Here is a 15,913-nt window from a genome sequence, read left to right on the forward strand (position 1 = left end):
TAATAAAAATACATCACAGAACAAAAGGCTGCAGAGGGTTTTTTTGGATCTTGTATTCAGCATGCTGGATTGAAAAGAAATTGGCAAAAGCACCTCCCTCGTCGCTGATTTTTGCCTGGGAAGGAGGAGTGCCATTGTGGCTGCACCAGTCAGCGGCCAGCAGCAATGGTGGTGAGTATGGGAAAGGACATAATTAGGATAGCATTAATTGCTCTTATCAGAGGATTTATTTCACAGCAGCCTTTTAAGTCAAACTGCCCCACCATAGTTCAGTGCATTCTCCAGCCATGTCCCTTTTAGTCACAGAAGCCACGTAGGGCCTGGCTGGGGACTCCCTGAAATCCACCTCTGCTTTTTGACTTCAGTGAACAAAGAGCCATTAAATTACAGGAAAGCAAAGCTGCTTTGGGCTGTTCTGCACCACTGGGACTTGTTTGAATCCTTATAAACACATTGAATTGACGTTGGCACTTCAAGAAAAGCCTCTCATCTCCTTTCTATGTAATGAGTATATCTTTGACTGTGGCCAGTAAGCTGCATCCTTCTCTCATCCCTTCCCTTCCTCACCATTCTGAACCTGCTGCTTCTCATCTGTGGAGGCTCATTCCCCTGCCTGCCAAGCTTTGCCACAGCTCAGTGCAGCTGAGGCATCGTGTGCTGCTGCCAGGTCTTACAAGGGGGAAAGAGAAAGGTTGAGAATGCTGTTTTTCTGTGGACATAAATCAGGCTGCATTTTAATGAGTGTGCTGAGTTTTGGTGCATGGCACCGATACAGATTCTCACTGAGTGTCTGTTACCTTTTCCTTATCTGTTTGCTGTAGGTGTGTGTTCACACAGCACATTTCTAGCACTATGGGGATGTGGCAGGGTGTGAAAAGCTGAAATCCTGAGTCAGCATTCCCTATCCACTGCTCGTTTAAAACCAAACTCGGAGTTTTTTGATCCCCAGCAGTGACAAAACCCAGAGGATACAGCTGTACTGCACAGCAAAGTGCCTTTCAGGGATGTCTGGCCCAGCTGCTGTGCTCCACCCAAGGTAATGGTCTAAGCAAAGCAAAGCTGCTTAATCCCAAGTCCCTTTTTGTGCCCACAGCTTAACGTGGAGCTCCTGCTCTCAAATACTTATTGTGTGGGGCTGAAGCTTGGGTTGCTCCAAGCCCGTGTCGTTACCCAAGTGGCATTAAATGTGCCACTGGACTCGCTGCTGTCTGAGGGGATGGTGTGGCCTTGCAGGTTCATGGGAGTAGCCTGTCCATGTTGATGGGGAGACTGTGACTGCTCTCAGCTGGTATTTGGCAGGGTGTAGCTGACTAGCTCTGCACAGCATCCCACAGTGGTTTTTTCACGGGGCGTGGCAGTGCCTGGGGCTGGCTGCTGCCCTGCCGTTACTCAGTGTGGAGCTGGGTGCTTGCGTTTGGCACTGCTGTGCTCCTTGTAGCAGGCAGAGAGGCAGAGCAGTGCTGCAGCTGATACAGATACACCGTGCTGCAGCCCTGGAGCCACAGCTCTAACTCACTTTTTTCCGTGTGGAGCAGAAGCGGTTGGAAAAGCAGGTGGTGCTTGCGCTTGGTCGGAGCTTGTAGAGCATTCAGTCATGTCCCCTCCTGGACTTTGTTCATTTGATCTTGCCTGCATCACAGGCTGTTAAGTTTCACTCCGGTATCTCTATATTAACTTGAGAGTTGCAGCCTAATCCAATTTTGCTTGAGAGAGACAAGAGAGAGGTTAATTCCTGATCTTCTTCACAGACAGATGATTGATTAGGTGAGATGTACTTAACTGGTCCTAAGGGAGAGGTATATCCCACGATGCAGTAGCGCTCCAGGGGAAGGATTTATTCTCCCATCTGTCCTGGGATAGGAATTATTCCTGACACTAGCTCTAGTGACTTAACAGTGACCTTCAGCACAGCTAACTAGCTAGACCTTGTAGAGGGAAGAAATGCATCTTCCGTCAGACTTGGTCTGGTGTGAGATGTTTAGCAACTTTTCTGAGTACCTGTGGTCCCTCTGATCTCTCCATTTGTTATCACAGCTATATGTAACACCAGCAAACATTGCCTGATCCTGACAGACAATTGCTGGAGCTCCAAAGCACCAGATCTAATAATAAAGGTTTATTAACACAGGGTTGTGAGTGGCAGGAACAAGCTGAGCGAGACAAAGACAATTGCATAGAGCCATATAGAGAATTTGCAGGTTCAGGTTCAGGCAGAATGCTCACGTCTAAGCAGCTGGGAAGTTCTGTGCAACAGTTCCCAGAAACTTCACTTTAAAAGGTTTTGAATCTAATTTTGAAGTCTTGAGTAGTTTGGCAGTTGTTGTCTTGCCCAGTCTCCATTTTGGTGGAACTGTTCAGAAGTTTAGCCACTTTGACACTGTGGTGCCTCCGTTTTCAGCTGTTGGATCTCGTTACACCTTTAAATCAATAATGAAACTCCGTTTCCATGTTGTCACACAGTATCTACCTACACTTACCATTCAGATTGTGGCTTGGCCCTTGTAAATGCCTTTTCTTCTTAAGTCAGTGCCCATTCAATTCAGAAAAACCAAAGCAAATCCCAGCACTCTCTTGCAAGCCTCTCTCTCCATTCCTGTGCTTTAGAACATCCCCCCTGTTACTCCTGCTCATAACCCACCTTCTTGCAGTGGGCAGTACATGTGGTGACAATGCCTTTGTGTGCCAGAGCTGAAGCTATATTGGTCTTCAAAATGTGCCTTTTGCATTTGCTTTGCCCAAGAGAAGGAGGTGTCAACAGCTGCTATTTCAGTTTCTCCATGCAGAGTGTTTGTATTGACTAGCTTGTCATCTGCCATCACAGTCCCTTGGGGATCAGGGGCAAATTCTGCCCTCCAGGCCTCTTCTGAAGTGGAAAAAGTGGCTTGTGCCTACTGCTGATGCAATGAAACAGACACACAGCAGCACTGCTCTGCATTATGGTCCAGAGAGCATTTGAAATGGAATAAATCTTGCAATCCTGTTAAAACCATGCCAAAGCACTTCTCAGACTGGGTAAATATTAATAGCAGGCTGACACAAGTTCTTGCTAGCTGTCATCTCTAGCTTTAGCTATCTTGGTCAGGAGGATCTGTACATGGTCTCTGGCCAAAGTCTGTGAGGCTCCTTCTCTCCTTAGGCTAAAAAGAAACCCATGGTCAGGTCTCCAAGTTGTTGTTTAATATGGTCCCTGTCTAAGCCACTGATCCAGGAGTGGAAAGTCTGTGTTCCCAGATCTTCTAGAAGAGTCGCTCTTAGAGGATGAGGTTGCCAAGTCTTCAAAGACTTTAATTATCATGCTGTAATTCCATCTGCCACCTTAATAGAGATGATGTCTGGGGGGTGATCTGCTTTCGTCCTCCTTTTGCAGGCTCTGGGCTGATACAGAAGCCTTTGCATTTTTTGCATTCCTGATTTTTAGGGTTTTTTCCTGTTAAAGGGAGAAGAGAGAGCCTATGAAAGTCAAAGGAAGTACAGTCAGTCGCCAGTGCAGTCTGGGTAAAACTTGCTCAGCTGCCAACGTGAGGTTCATGTATTTTACTGGGTGATGCAAAATGAATGTTTAATTCAGTGCATAACACTGAATAAATATGACTTGGCCACCCTCTCATGAGGGTAGGCCTGGCTGTTGACACCTCATGTTCTGGATGCAGCTTCTCTGCCTGGTTTTTGTGGCAGCCTGTACATTTGTAGGGAAATAGCATTCAAAATACAATTCATTCTATCTTGTCTCGAATGAGTTTTCAGTTTTGTGATGACACCTTTTAAGCCCTGTATTGAAACTGCTGCTTGAAGACAGGCCTAGGGATTAAAACTGCCTTTTATAAAGCAATAAACTGCAGTGTCATAAACTAGATGGTAGCAACATACAGCTACTGTGTACTTTTAACTAAAGGCCTTCGTGTTTCTCCTCCATTTTGCTTTCTTGGGAGATGTTTGCTTATTCTTTGCATCCCTTGCCTTGCCTGACCCACCTGCCTGCAAGGTCCCCGGGGCTTTACCCTGTGCTTAAGGAAGGGAGGAGTTACTTAATTTTCAAGCCTGGCTGCACAAAGGAAACAGACATTTGTTTAGTAATTAGTCTTTCCCTCAACAGAGACTAATGCCTATAGCCCTGCTTTTTGTCTGATAGCTAGATCCACTCCTTGGGCTCCCCAGCCAGAGGGTGAAGAGGAAGGAAAAGCAGCAGTGAATAATGGAGCTGCTGCTTGTTGTGACAGGTGGGAGGGCAAAGAGAGCAGGGGGAAAACAGAACTGCAGCCATTGTAAATATGGATTTCCTAGGTAAACAGAGACTTGTGTAGTGCAAATCTCATCCACTGAAGTGTGTTAGTTGTTGCAGGTGTGGGGAGTCCCTTCTGCTGTATCCAGGCTTGCTGTTTCCAGTTGTGCTTTTTACCTTTTCTTAAGTCTCACTAATTTGGACAGCCCGAGGCTTGTCTGCTTGTTTGGACGTGGTAACTTAGTAAGATATTGTGGCATTGATACTGTGCACGCTGTTTCTGGGAAGATAAAGGAAGAAGTTAGAATTAAAGGAAGGGAGATAGAGGGGAGGCAGTTCTTGACCATTGGTGAATGTGCTCTCTGGTGCAGTGGGCTCCTGTGCTCCCTCCTGACACTTCCCTCCAGTTGTACATCTGTAGCAGGACCCACACGATGCTGGTAATTGATGGCCTGTTTCAGTTTTGCTAAGTGATCTCACACCTTTGCCCAGCCATCTTCTCAGACTACATTTATAAAGGGGCTGTAGTTCTTGAATGGAAAGTGTTGCCTGTTCTGACGAGGAGACCTGTTCCAGAAGCTCGCTAGCACCACTCCCCCAGCTTCAGGCATGGCTGTTTCTGCTGCTTGTGTCGATGCCAGGACTTAAACATCAGGGAAACCAGAATGTTTGCACTGTGAGCTAATCTACTCTTTAAAGATGTTAGATAATGTAATAAAATAGCTCAGTGGTGCACTGCAATTACCTTCCACATTTCGTCATGCTTCTAAAATTTTTGTCTTCTGAAACCAGGACTATATTTTTAGTGCAGTGCAATCAAAGATGTCTGGCCAAGAACCTCAGATAGTTCCTAGGAAAATGGAAATATTCCTTTAAATGTCTTCCAGAGCAGTGATTTCCTGTGAGTATTGAACTCCACTTGTTATGTCCTGATTACATACTTTGGTCTGGGTTATGTATGGCTTGGATTTTTAATTCCATATGTACAGACAGTTTGAGTTCCCCTTGTATTTTTAATAGCAGAAAACACAACTTAGAGTTTTATTTTAGCATGATGTAAACATAATTATTTAGTGGACGAGAAAATCAAGATTACATTCTTTTGTTTGCCACTGAGGCTTACAGATTATCATTATTATTGTTTTTCTTCATGGTTATGACCAAAAGGTTCATGTTATTCAAACCCTAACCATTATGTCAGGGTAATGGTTTCTGTAACTTGCAAGCGAAGAAAGAAGCCTAATATAGATCTGGCTAGCTCACCGGTGGAGTGGGTCTGACATTTGGATTTGATATCATCATCAGTGACATGAATTGAAGCATCCCTTAGAAACCTGTGTCTTGGTGAGTTCAGAGTACACTCTCCCTGGCATTTTGCAATACGCGGGGCACAAATTATTAGCAGTAGTTCCAACTACTCTCATAAACTATGACCCGTTACTGTCTTCTGCTCCCTTCAGCTCTTCTCTTTTCCTGTAAGAAAATTTCCAGGCTGGGATTTATCACACAGCTCCCTATCTAACATGGTATCTGTGCAGAACTCTGTGATCTTGAAGGTCTCTTCCCAAACTAAACAATTCTGTGATACCCTGCAGCTCTTAAAGCTCCAGCTGCCACCAGGAGCAAGTCACCTGCAATTTTTAGTGCACACTTCCTCGTGCCAACGAACCAGCTGATGCCTGTCTAGTTGCTCTCCCATGGGACATAAAGCAAAGCCAGAGCAGACCAGCTCAGGTAAATGTCCTTTCAAGACAGTTTCCAGTCTCAGTGGGAAGCTGGGCTTTCAGGGCCAGGAAGACTTGCTTTGACCTACTTCTTGACTCATTCCAAACAGTGCACACATCTGCTAAGATGAGGCTGTCATTTTGCTGCTCCTGGCTGCTCCTCCCTGCTGCCAAAGAGGACAGTGCCTGGTGTAATAAGGAGGCAGTAGCAGGCAGACACCGAGCCTGACAGGTCTGCAGCTTTGAGCCACGTCATGCTAGTTCCAGCCCTGAAACCTTTTTCTTAGAAGTCCTGCTAGTGTGAAATCCCAGAGCTCAAGAACAGGCAGTGCTTGTGTTGAAAATCGGCATGATGCAAGGAGCAACACAACATGCTGTGTGCGTCACGTGTGTCTGGCTCCTCACCCGTCCTAAGCACGGCAAAGGAGGATGCTTTCTGGAGTGGATGGATTTAGTGGAGCTTGTGTGTGATCTCTTTTAATGTGCTTCAAATTAGTCATGGTGCTTTATTTCCTAGGCTTCATTAAGCTTGTGGTCTGACCACGTTGTGATAGTCACTCCCAGCAGTTTACTGAATACCAGTTTTAATATCCGGATATAGATTTCTTCAATATCCTGTGATGCATTTTTCAGTGCTGTTCTGGATAACACTGAGGCTGAACAGCCTCTGATGCAGCGGGCCCCAAGCGACGTTTTAAGGTTAGCATAATGCTTACCATCTTATCATCGTTGCACAACACTCTGCTGTTACGGGGTTGTGTAGGATATAAAGTACTCCAGAGCAGCATCTTGCTTAAAAAGGACTGTAAGACAACACCATCTCTTCTGCTCTGCCATTGTGCCTTCTCCCTTTCACTCTCTCCCTTTCTCTTTCCCCATCCTTTGCTTCTCTGTCTTTTGTTTTCTTTTTTTTTTGTCTGTGGGAAATAATGTACTGGTGCCTTGTTTCCATGGAGAGCAAAATACCCAGGAGATCATCTCTGTATTCTTATGGCTTAAAGACTTGTAGAAACAAATGTCATTCCAGAGGGGAAAAGAAAAGTTCTCTTTTGACAGTTAGCTGAATAAAAAGATGGCACGCTGAATAGCTTGGTCTTGATTTGTCACCAGTGTTCCTGTGACACTGCTGAAGTAGCTGTTAAAATGTCTGTGAAAGTAGAAAATGACGCTGACAGAAGGCAAGAGATCAAGCTTCCCTCCAGGACAGAGGATTGGTATTGGCTTTTTCGTGTTGAAGCAGTTCTGGACCAGGTGTAGATTTGCCTTCTCCAAACGGAAAAACGCCTTTGAACACATTATCATTTCCTTAAAAAAGAAAACTACCCCCTCAGACACTGGAGAGGAGGCCAGACCTCAGAGGACAGCTGAAGAGGGACAGGCAGGTTTCTAACATCTGTTTCTGGTGGGTGGATTGTATTTGACTTTGGTGTTTGTTTCCAGGAGAGGCAAAGGCAGCAGAGGCACAGTGTGGTGGATGGTGGAGGGCATGGCCAGCACCCTGCACACTGTCCTCCTGGCTCTTTGCTTTCAGAAAACCAACCATCATGGCCAGAACAGCCATGAAATGAGGGGTGAGAATCCTGGGCTACATGCATAGCTCTCTGTAGGCTTTGGAGAAAACGTTGCTGACGCTGGGTTTGGTATCCCAAATCAGGTTTTTGCTGTAGAGTATGTCCTTGATGGATGTCCTTGAGCGCAGTGAGAGCCTTCCTCCCAGCCTGAGCTCTGTGGGTGCCTTCAGGCGCTGTCAGATGAGCTGTGTTGAAGGGTACTGCTATATTAGGATGCAAATAGTGTGTCGGTGCCCACCCACCTTGCGTTCTGACACAAAGTGCTACCCCCAGGCTGAGTCAGCAGTGGGGAACACGTCTCGCTGCCTTCAGCTGAGCTTCTTGGCAAAATCCTGCCCCAGGCAGTGGTTTTAAAGCCTGCTGCTGGCTGTGAGTTGGGAGTGCACCTATTCGTTCATCAGGGTCACGTCAGAGCCCTTCTTCGCTCCGGCTCCAAATCGCACTGCACTGGGGAACAACCTGCAGTTCAGATGATACAAGTATATCTTAGACGAGCACTGAGGAAAGTGCAGCAGAAAGTAGTCTTGTGTGTCCCTCTGAAAGCCCCATTGAAGGACTCTGGCTCCCTGGTGGACATGCCTTCATGGGACAGCAGAACACAGGCCCCATCCATGCACCTTGCCCTCCTGGGCTGGTGGCCTGCCTGTGTCTGAACCGCAGCGATTTATGACACCCCGAGGAAAGGAGTGCCCCTTTCAGTGCAGCTTGAAGCTGTCAGGCTGTAAATTGTCGTGGCTCAGGAGGTACTTAAAAGCAGCTCTGCCTTCCTGCGTCAAGGAGAAGGCCTTTTGGCAAACTCAGTGTAAGCCTTTTGCTATTTGTGAGTTGAATCCATGAAACGTTCTCGATCAACAACTAAAAATGGGTCATAAGAAGACAAAGCATCGGTGTCTGGTGAACAGAGCTTCTGACTCCACCAACCTTCTCCATCCATGGGCTAAAACTGCTTTTGCTTTCCCAGCAATGGCTTTTCCTCCCTCTCTGCCTTTCTTCATTTTGCTCAGTAGCATTGAGCACCCACACGGTTCCCTGAATCAATAGGACTTTGCCCCAGCGAGGAAAGCCGCTCAAATGATCTTCAGGTTTTGGGAGTAGAGACTCCTCCCATCACCCCAATCTTCCAGATGACTGAAAAGTGTCAGTGGGGTAAGGGAAAGTCACAGAATCAGAGTATATCTGGTCTGGAAGAGACCTCGAAGATCAGCCAGTCCAACCATAGACTCACAATGGAAGAGTCAACACTGAACCATGTCCCTAAGTGCCAGGTCCACATAGCACTTGAACACCTCCAGGGATGGTGACTCCAGCAGTGCCCTGGGCAGACCATTCCACTGTTTGAGAACCCTTTCAGGGAAGTAGCATCTATCCTGAATCTCCCCCAGCACAGCTTGAAACCATTTTCTCTAGCCCTGTCGCTTGTCATCAAGGAGAAGAGGCTGCCCCCTCCTCCCTCCAACCTCCCTTCAGGTAGCTGTAGAGAGCAATGAGGTCTCCCCTCAGCCTCCTCTTCACTAGACTAGTCACTAATGGAAATGTTAACATTCCACCAAACTGCCTGGTTTCCAAATCTAGAAGAGCTGCAGTATTCCTAAGGAGAGAAAATCCTACCTGGGTGCTAGAAGTATGGAGGGACCAAAGAACAGTTTTGGGCTGGATCCACTCTTTCAAAACTGCACCTGCAGCAGCTTGCTCACAACTAGCAGAAAGAATTGTCCTGCAGGCTGGACGTGCAGGAACAAGGAAAACCCTACAGGGCTCTGGTTGTCAGAGCTGGATGATGGCTGGCCTGCATCAGTACAGCTCAAACACCCCTGCTCAGTGGCGAGCCCCTGGTTTGACAGAGCATGGAGAATGCAAGGAGCACTTGGGTACTGAGCACTGCAGAGCAATGCTGCTTGTTCCTCTGCCAAACTGTGCCAGACAGCAAACTTCCAGAAAACCTCAGACCATATACAGTGAGCCAGCAACACTGTGTGAAATCTTTACCCATATTTGAATGAAGGGGCTGACTTGGACACTGCCAGGAGGGAAATGCCACTCTGCCTGACAGCCCCTTTGAATAAGGAGAAACTTGTTCTGCTGACAAGGGGACAATAAAAACTGTGGCTAGAAGGATGTTGCCTTTCTTGTAGTTCAGAGTATGCAGAGGAATGGACTGGTCCCAAACCTGTGCATGTGCAGCTGTGCTCTTCTGTTCTTCCACTGCTCCTCCCTTCTTTCTTCCCTTACTCCTCCCTTCTTTCACTGCTTTTCTCTCCTTTCACCACTTGTCTCTTTTGCCCAGGGTGTTGAATCTGCACCCAAGCTACAAACCCTATCCACATGAGGCTCCAGTTCTCATTAGGCAGTTCCTACTCTCCAAAAACATGCCTTGTTTTAAATACATTATCCCTCGTGCTTCAGCAAAGCAACTCATGGAAGCCGGTGACCTTTGTAAGAGTTGTGAATGCACAGTTAATGGGACTTGCCTTGACAGGGCATGAAAGTCAAATTCTTGAGAGATCAGCAACCCTCTCTATGGGCAAACTTCTTCTGCTGATCTCCTGTTGGTCAAGGAGCTGTATGTTTTGTAACCACACTGCTGCATGTCAGGGGTTTAGGTGGCAGAGCTTTGAGGTGGAGCTGTCGTGTGATTCTGGCAGTGCCACATCTCCACTGGCTGGTGTACATGTCTTCCTGCCATGAGACAAAGGGCAGATTTTGCTTTTAAACTCAGCACAGGAGAGTGGGCAAGCTTTAAGCCCTGCGTGGTAACAATGCGAGCGCAGGAGAAACACTTCTGCAGTCATGGCGTCTCCCTGTGGGAACACTGCAGCAGCAGCAGTGTTTACCGCACAGTGCTCTTCACCATCACAGCCTTCTATAGCTGCCTTATTCCAGGGCTTGGCTGCAGCATCCTCATGGGCTGACTGAAACATGTGGCTTCTCCACATAAAACAGGGGTGTGTGGCTTTAGTTCCCTCCCCTCCTCTGAGCAATTTCTGAACAATGCTTTTTGGCAACCCCCAGATATGCATGCGTTTGAAACTCACATTCAGAACAATGCTCTGCTGCTTTAGTGAACCCTGGAAGCTGTCATCCTGTGCTGCTCCCCGTGTGAAACCAGCTGCTGACTGAATCCAGGCCCTTGTAGACTGTCTTCAAACCACCCCAAAAATGGTGGCTCTGGCTGAAAAAGCAAATGAAAAATGAAAGACCAATCTGAGCTGGCAGACTGGTGAAACAGGAGTGATGAAACCGTCTGTCCGCATCACAAATGTTACATCAGTGCTGGGCATCACTTCTGTAGGAGTCTGTAAGGAGTTCCATAGCTTGTTCTGATATTCCCCAACAGGAATAAAAGAAGATGTTCTTTTAAATGTGGCTTAAATTAGGAGAAGCAGACAGAGGATAGTGGACTGAATTCCCGCTCCATTGCTGGGTGCCATGGAGGGGAGTCTTGCTGACACCAGTCCAGGGCAGGGAACCCAGCACCTTCCCTGCCTTTGGGAGCAGGCCAGCCTTGCTCTGGTGAGCAGGGGTAGGTAAATCATGGTCCTTACTTGGAGGCTTTCTGCTTGTGGAGGACTGAAACATAGTTAATTCAGGCCCTTGTGCTCAGCCACTGTGGCTCTTCCTGAGCTGGCTGAGCTGGAGGGGTAGTGTGGACCCCTGCAATGGCCAGCGTCCTTCAAACTGTGCTGAAATACTTGCAGAGCGGGCTGTCAGCATGACCCTGGAAAAAGCAGTTAGTGAGGACCATGTTGGAGCATTTGTTAAAATCTGTGGCTGGAGGAGAGGTGGCTGTGCTGTCTGGTTAGCACAGCAGCAGCTTGGCCATCACCATGTCCTTTGTGCTGTTGCAAACTGGGTCACAGCAGTGAGACCTAAGCAGAGCCAGCTGTATCCAGTTGGAAGGAATGAGCCCACTTAAGAGTTTATTTAAGTGATGGTTTGCTCTCTGCTTCAGACATCCCCACCTGCATGAGACGGTGTGCAGCTGCCACTTCCTAGGGACAGGGTCCCACCTGTTTGGAAGGGGCTGAGGTATCATGAGTGTGTCCTGAACAACCTTCCACTTTCCAGCTGCTCAGCTGGCAGGGGTGCAGTACAGCAGCAGCCACGGGCATGGCTGTTGTGGCAGCTGGGTGAGGGGCTCACTCACAGAGCAGGCACAAAGCTAACATATTCCCAGTTTTCTATGAGTTTTATTAGCTGGTGCTGCTGGCAGAGGAGAATGGTTTCACCGTCGCAGTCAGGGAAGTGCAAAGCAGGCAGGTTCCTAAATGCAGTTAGGAGAGATGCTCAGTCACTTGGAGGCTGCTCCTGGCACTGCAGGGTCAAAGGGCTGCAGCTCTGACCCAGGTGTTTCAGCAGCTGGCTCTGTCTTAAGGGTTTGATTCAGTGTTTCCAGCTTCCTGCCGCAGCTCTTCACAAGGGATCAGAAGCAGCAAGATTGGCCTGCTGCCATGAAGAAGGAAGCTGTGTCCCTCTTCATCCAAAAGGATGCTGCTCGAGCTGGAATGCCCAAAGTCTTGAGAATTAATCTATTTTTTAAATACACCCCCAGCTTTTTATACCCAGGGAAGAGCTGTAGTAGTGGCAATTGTGAGGCCAAATCTTTGCCTAGTTAAGTTCACAGCAGTCTCCTCTGAAGGCTCAGGAACACTGAGGGCTTTGTGCTCCTTCAGCCTGGACCTTTTACTGTGACATTGTCTTCATCTGGGACACCATGTACCTACTCAGGGCTGGGGGTTCTTAAAATATCTTGCATCAAAAGAGAGCTGTACTGGTGATGTGGGCATGGCTGAAGGGACTGGATCCTGCAGCTGGATCCTCTGGGGCTGATCCTGTCCCCATGGTTCTTGCAGAATCTTATGAGGATCAGCTCAGGGAGCTAGAGTCGTTCAGCCTGGAAAAAAGGAAGCTCAGGGGAGACCTCCTCATTCTCTGCAACTCCCTGAAAGGAGATTGGAACCAGATGGGGGTCAGGCTCTTCTCCCAAGGAACAAGCAACAGGAATGGAGAAAATGGCCTCAAGTTGTGCCGAGGGAGGCTTATGTTGGATATTAGGAGCAATTTATTCCCCAAAAGGTTTGTCAAGCCCTGGAACAGGCTGCCCAGGGAAGCGATGGAGTTCCCATCCTTGGAGAGATTTAAGAATGTGTAGATGTGGTGCTGAGGGATATGGTTTACTGATGGGCTTGGCAGTGCTGGGTTAATGGTTGGACTTGATTATCTTAAAGGCCTCTTCCAACCAAAACAGTTCTATGATTCTATGAATTGGGTGTTTTTAGAAACCTGGAGACCTGGTCTGGGGTGTGCTACAAAGTCACTGCTGTCCCCAGCCAGTCTGGCAGAGAGGCTTTATTTCCGTTGTTGAACTGATGCTGAGATGATGTGAGAATGCCTAAGCTGCAGCTGAAGTTACTCCAAATGGAGGGTTTCTTCTCCAGCCCCCTGTAAGCTTGCAGTAGCCTTGCCAAGTGTTCAGTGACCAAAAAGACACATCACCCATTATGGCTTATAGCTCCTACCAAACCACTGGGTGTGGAAAGCAGCTCCCAAACAGGAATCTTGGAATTCCATGGACAAAAATATTTCTAGATGATTACATTACTGCCTGTTGAAACACAGCAGCAGTCCAGAAGAGGTCTTCTCTTTGTAGTCTCAGAGGAGACAGCATCACTCTAATTGTGTTTCCAGCATCCAAAAAAAAAAACCACGTGGCATGGGTGTCAGAGGCTTTCTGCTCATCATCTCCAGGAATATACCCTCCAAAGGTCATGTGCTGCTCCTCTGGAATCTTAACACTTTGCATGAGAAAGAGCAGATACAGATTCCAAGGCTGTGGCTCTTTCTTTCATGACCTTGTTGAAATTCATAATGAAAACCAAGTTTTCCTTCTGCCCTGCCTGTACTGCAGGACTAAGAGTGTGGAGCTGACAACAAGGAAAAGAAGTCCCAAGGTGCAGTATATTTGGTGGGCAAGTAATTTGGCATCATCCCTGAGTCTGGCCTTTAAATGAGCAAATCAGCAGAGAGTTGCTGAATTCCTGGGTTTGTTTGGATCTGGAACAGAGGCTGTCCCTCTCTGCTGGAGAGGCAGAGCTGAATCATTTGCCCTGTGGGTCAACGCCTAAACTCAAGCAAAGGGGAGCCATGCACAGAGCCCTAGGACTCATAACTTGGAAATTATGCTACAAATAAATTTTGAGCACACTTTTCTCAGACAGTAGCACCCATGGTGTTCTGCTTCTATAATAGCCCTTGCATAGAAAATTGGCTAATATTTAGTCATGTTTTATTTGGGTTTATTTCTGTTAAATCAGAACCGTTTGGAAGAAAACTCCAGAACTGTATCCAACTCTCCTAAGGTTTGCACAGTTAAATCTGAATATCCTAGAAAAGCACATTCTGTGTTAATAGGTTACTCCTAAGATACAAAATGTTTTTGGGTTGTGTTCTGCTTTGTGCTTTAAAAACATAACTCCTTGCCTTTAGGGAAGCAGCTTCAGGCTTTATGGAGTTTGCAGCAGCATCTGGACAGTGTGTCAGATGCAGCCAAAGGGAAGGCAACTATCTTCTTTTGAGAGTTTTATGTAATTGCACTGGTCTTCATTTTCTTCACTCACATGGTGTGATTCAGCTTATCTGAGATAGGAAGGAATCCTTGCTTCATGGCTAGGAAGAGACCAGATCTTGTATCCTCATTTAGACCAGGAAGAGGGAATTTCTCCTCTGCTTTGTGGCTGGAGGATCTCAGTTCCCAAGTGCCATGGATTGCTCTCACATGTAGGTTTTGGGTAATGAGATCAGCAAGCCCAAGGTCAGAGGTCAAGTGCATGATGCCAGTTTGGAAAATACATTCATTTTTGTGTTTTTTTTCTCCTTTCTGTTTCCAAACTGGGAGTACTTTTGAGGCTACTTAGTTTGAGCAACTGTAAACTAATAGCTAATTCTTAAGCTCTTCTACTTGCTTAAGCAAGAAAAGGTTGGGAGGACAGTTGTTTAATTAAGCAGCTACTTGGTATTATTAACAAAAGATTGAACTCCAGCAGTAACTCTCTCAATTCACAGATTCCATGGGAATTCAATGACCTTGAGTTTGCTGTACTTGAAATTTGCCTTGGATACTTGGCTTCCTTTCTGGAATACTTGGAAGAGGGGAGTGGTGCAGAAGGCACTGGGAGGCTCTGGAGCAAGACAGGCACTATTTCACTTAGGGTCATACAAGAAGAGGCAGTTGTGTTGTACCAAATAAACCTCTTGCTTCAGAGCAGGCCTGAGTTACTGCACTCAGAGGTCACAGGAGAGCACAGGTGGCTCTGCCTCTGCTTCTCCAGCAGCCTACTCTGGAAATGTCAAGTCCTGGCTGTTTGGGATGTCTGGGTAATTTTCTTGCCCTTCTTTAATTTATGAAGCTGTACATGATGAACTTTGTGTGAGAAGTAACTCACCTGAGGGGGTCACATCATTTCGTCGTGCTCCAGAGCTCAGGGCTTCACTTGTCAGCTGTGAGGGGAAGTCTGATCTCCCAGTGCTGAGTGGCATTTCCTGCATCCTTTCCTGTAGCAGCAACTGGGAGGTTGCAGGGATGAAGGAGTGGCCAAATTCACTGGAAATGAGTGTTTATCCATCATTTCCCTCTGCTTGGCTCCACCATAATAACTCTGCCCAGGAGTGACTTCAGTCATGTCAGTGCTTAGCCGTGGGTTTGCACAGAAAGCTCAGGGTTGAAACTGGAAAGATCATTGTTAATAAGAACCCTGAATGCAGAGAGTTGTATCCAGGGAGAGCACTATGGTCTCCCCTCCACCACAGGCAAGTCACCAGTAAACAAAGCCCCACTGCTCCTTTCCACTGGGTCTGTGGGCAAAATGCTTCATCAGTTCATCTGTATGGGCGATTTAAACCCTAGGAAACTAGTGCTCTGGTTTGCTTGATCACTCTGAAGTGGCAAAGCTGTGTCTGTGCAGCTGCAACTATTTCATGGAATTGCTTGAGGTATGGGTGCAAAACATAGAATCATAGAATCAGTAAAGTTGGAAAAGACCTCAAAGATCATCAAGTCCAACCTGCCACCCAACACCTCCTGTCTACTAAACCATGGCACCAAGTGTCACGTCCAATCCCCTCTTGAACTCCTCCAGAGACGGTGACTCCACCACCTCCCTGGGCAGCACATTCCAATGGCTAACAACTCTCTCTGGGAGGAACTTTCTCCTCACCTCGAGTCTAAACTTCCCCTGGCACAGCTTGAGACTGTGTCCTCTTGTTCTGGTGCTGATTGCATGGGAGAAGAGACCAAACCCCTCCTGGCTACAACATCTTCCATTTCATGTCAGCCAACCCACAGGAACTGCTCCCTTGCCCTGACATGGCTGCACCTCTGGAAGGAGAAGCAAGGAGGAGGTGGG

At 47.2% G+C, this 15,913-nt stretch overlaps 1 protein-coding gene across 2 annotated transcripts in view; it reads left to right on the plus strand.

The window, feature by feature from the left end:
• The window catches only part of CHSY1 (chondroitin sulfate synthase 1), an 85,909-nt gene that overhangs the window by 61,569 nt on the left and 8,427 nt on the right, over positions 1-15,913 (plus strand). The gene's annotated exons all lie outside the window — the stretch shown is intronic.

The sequence above is a fragment of the Dryobates pubescens genome, chromosome 17, assembly GCF_014839835.1.
Source record: "Dryobates pubescens isolate bDryPub1 chromosome 17, bDryPub1.pri, whole genome shotgun sequence".
NCBI classification, from domain to species: domain Eukaryota; kingdom Metazoa; phylum Chordata; class Aves; order Piciformes; family Picidae; genus Dryobates; species Dryobates pubescens.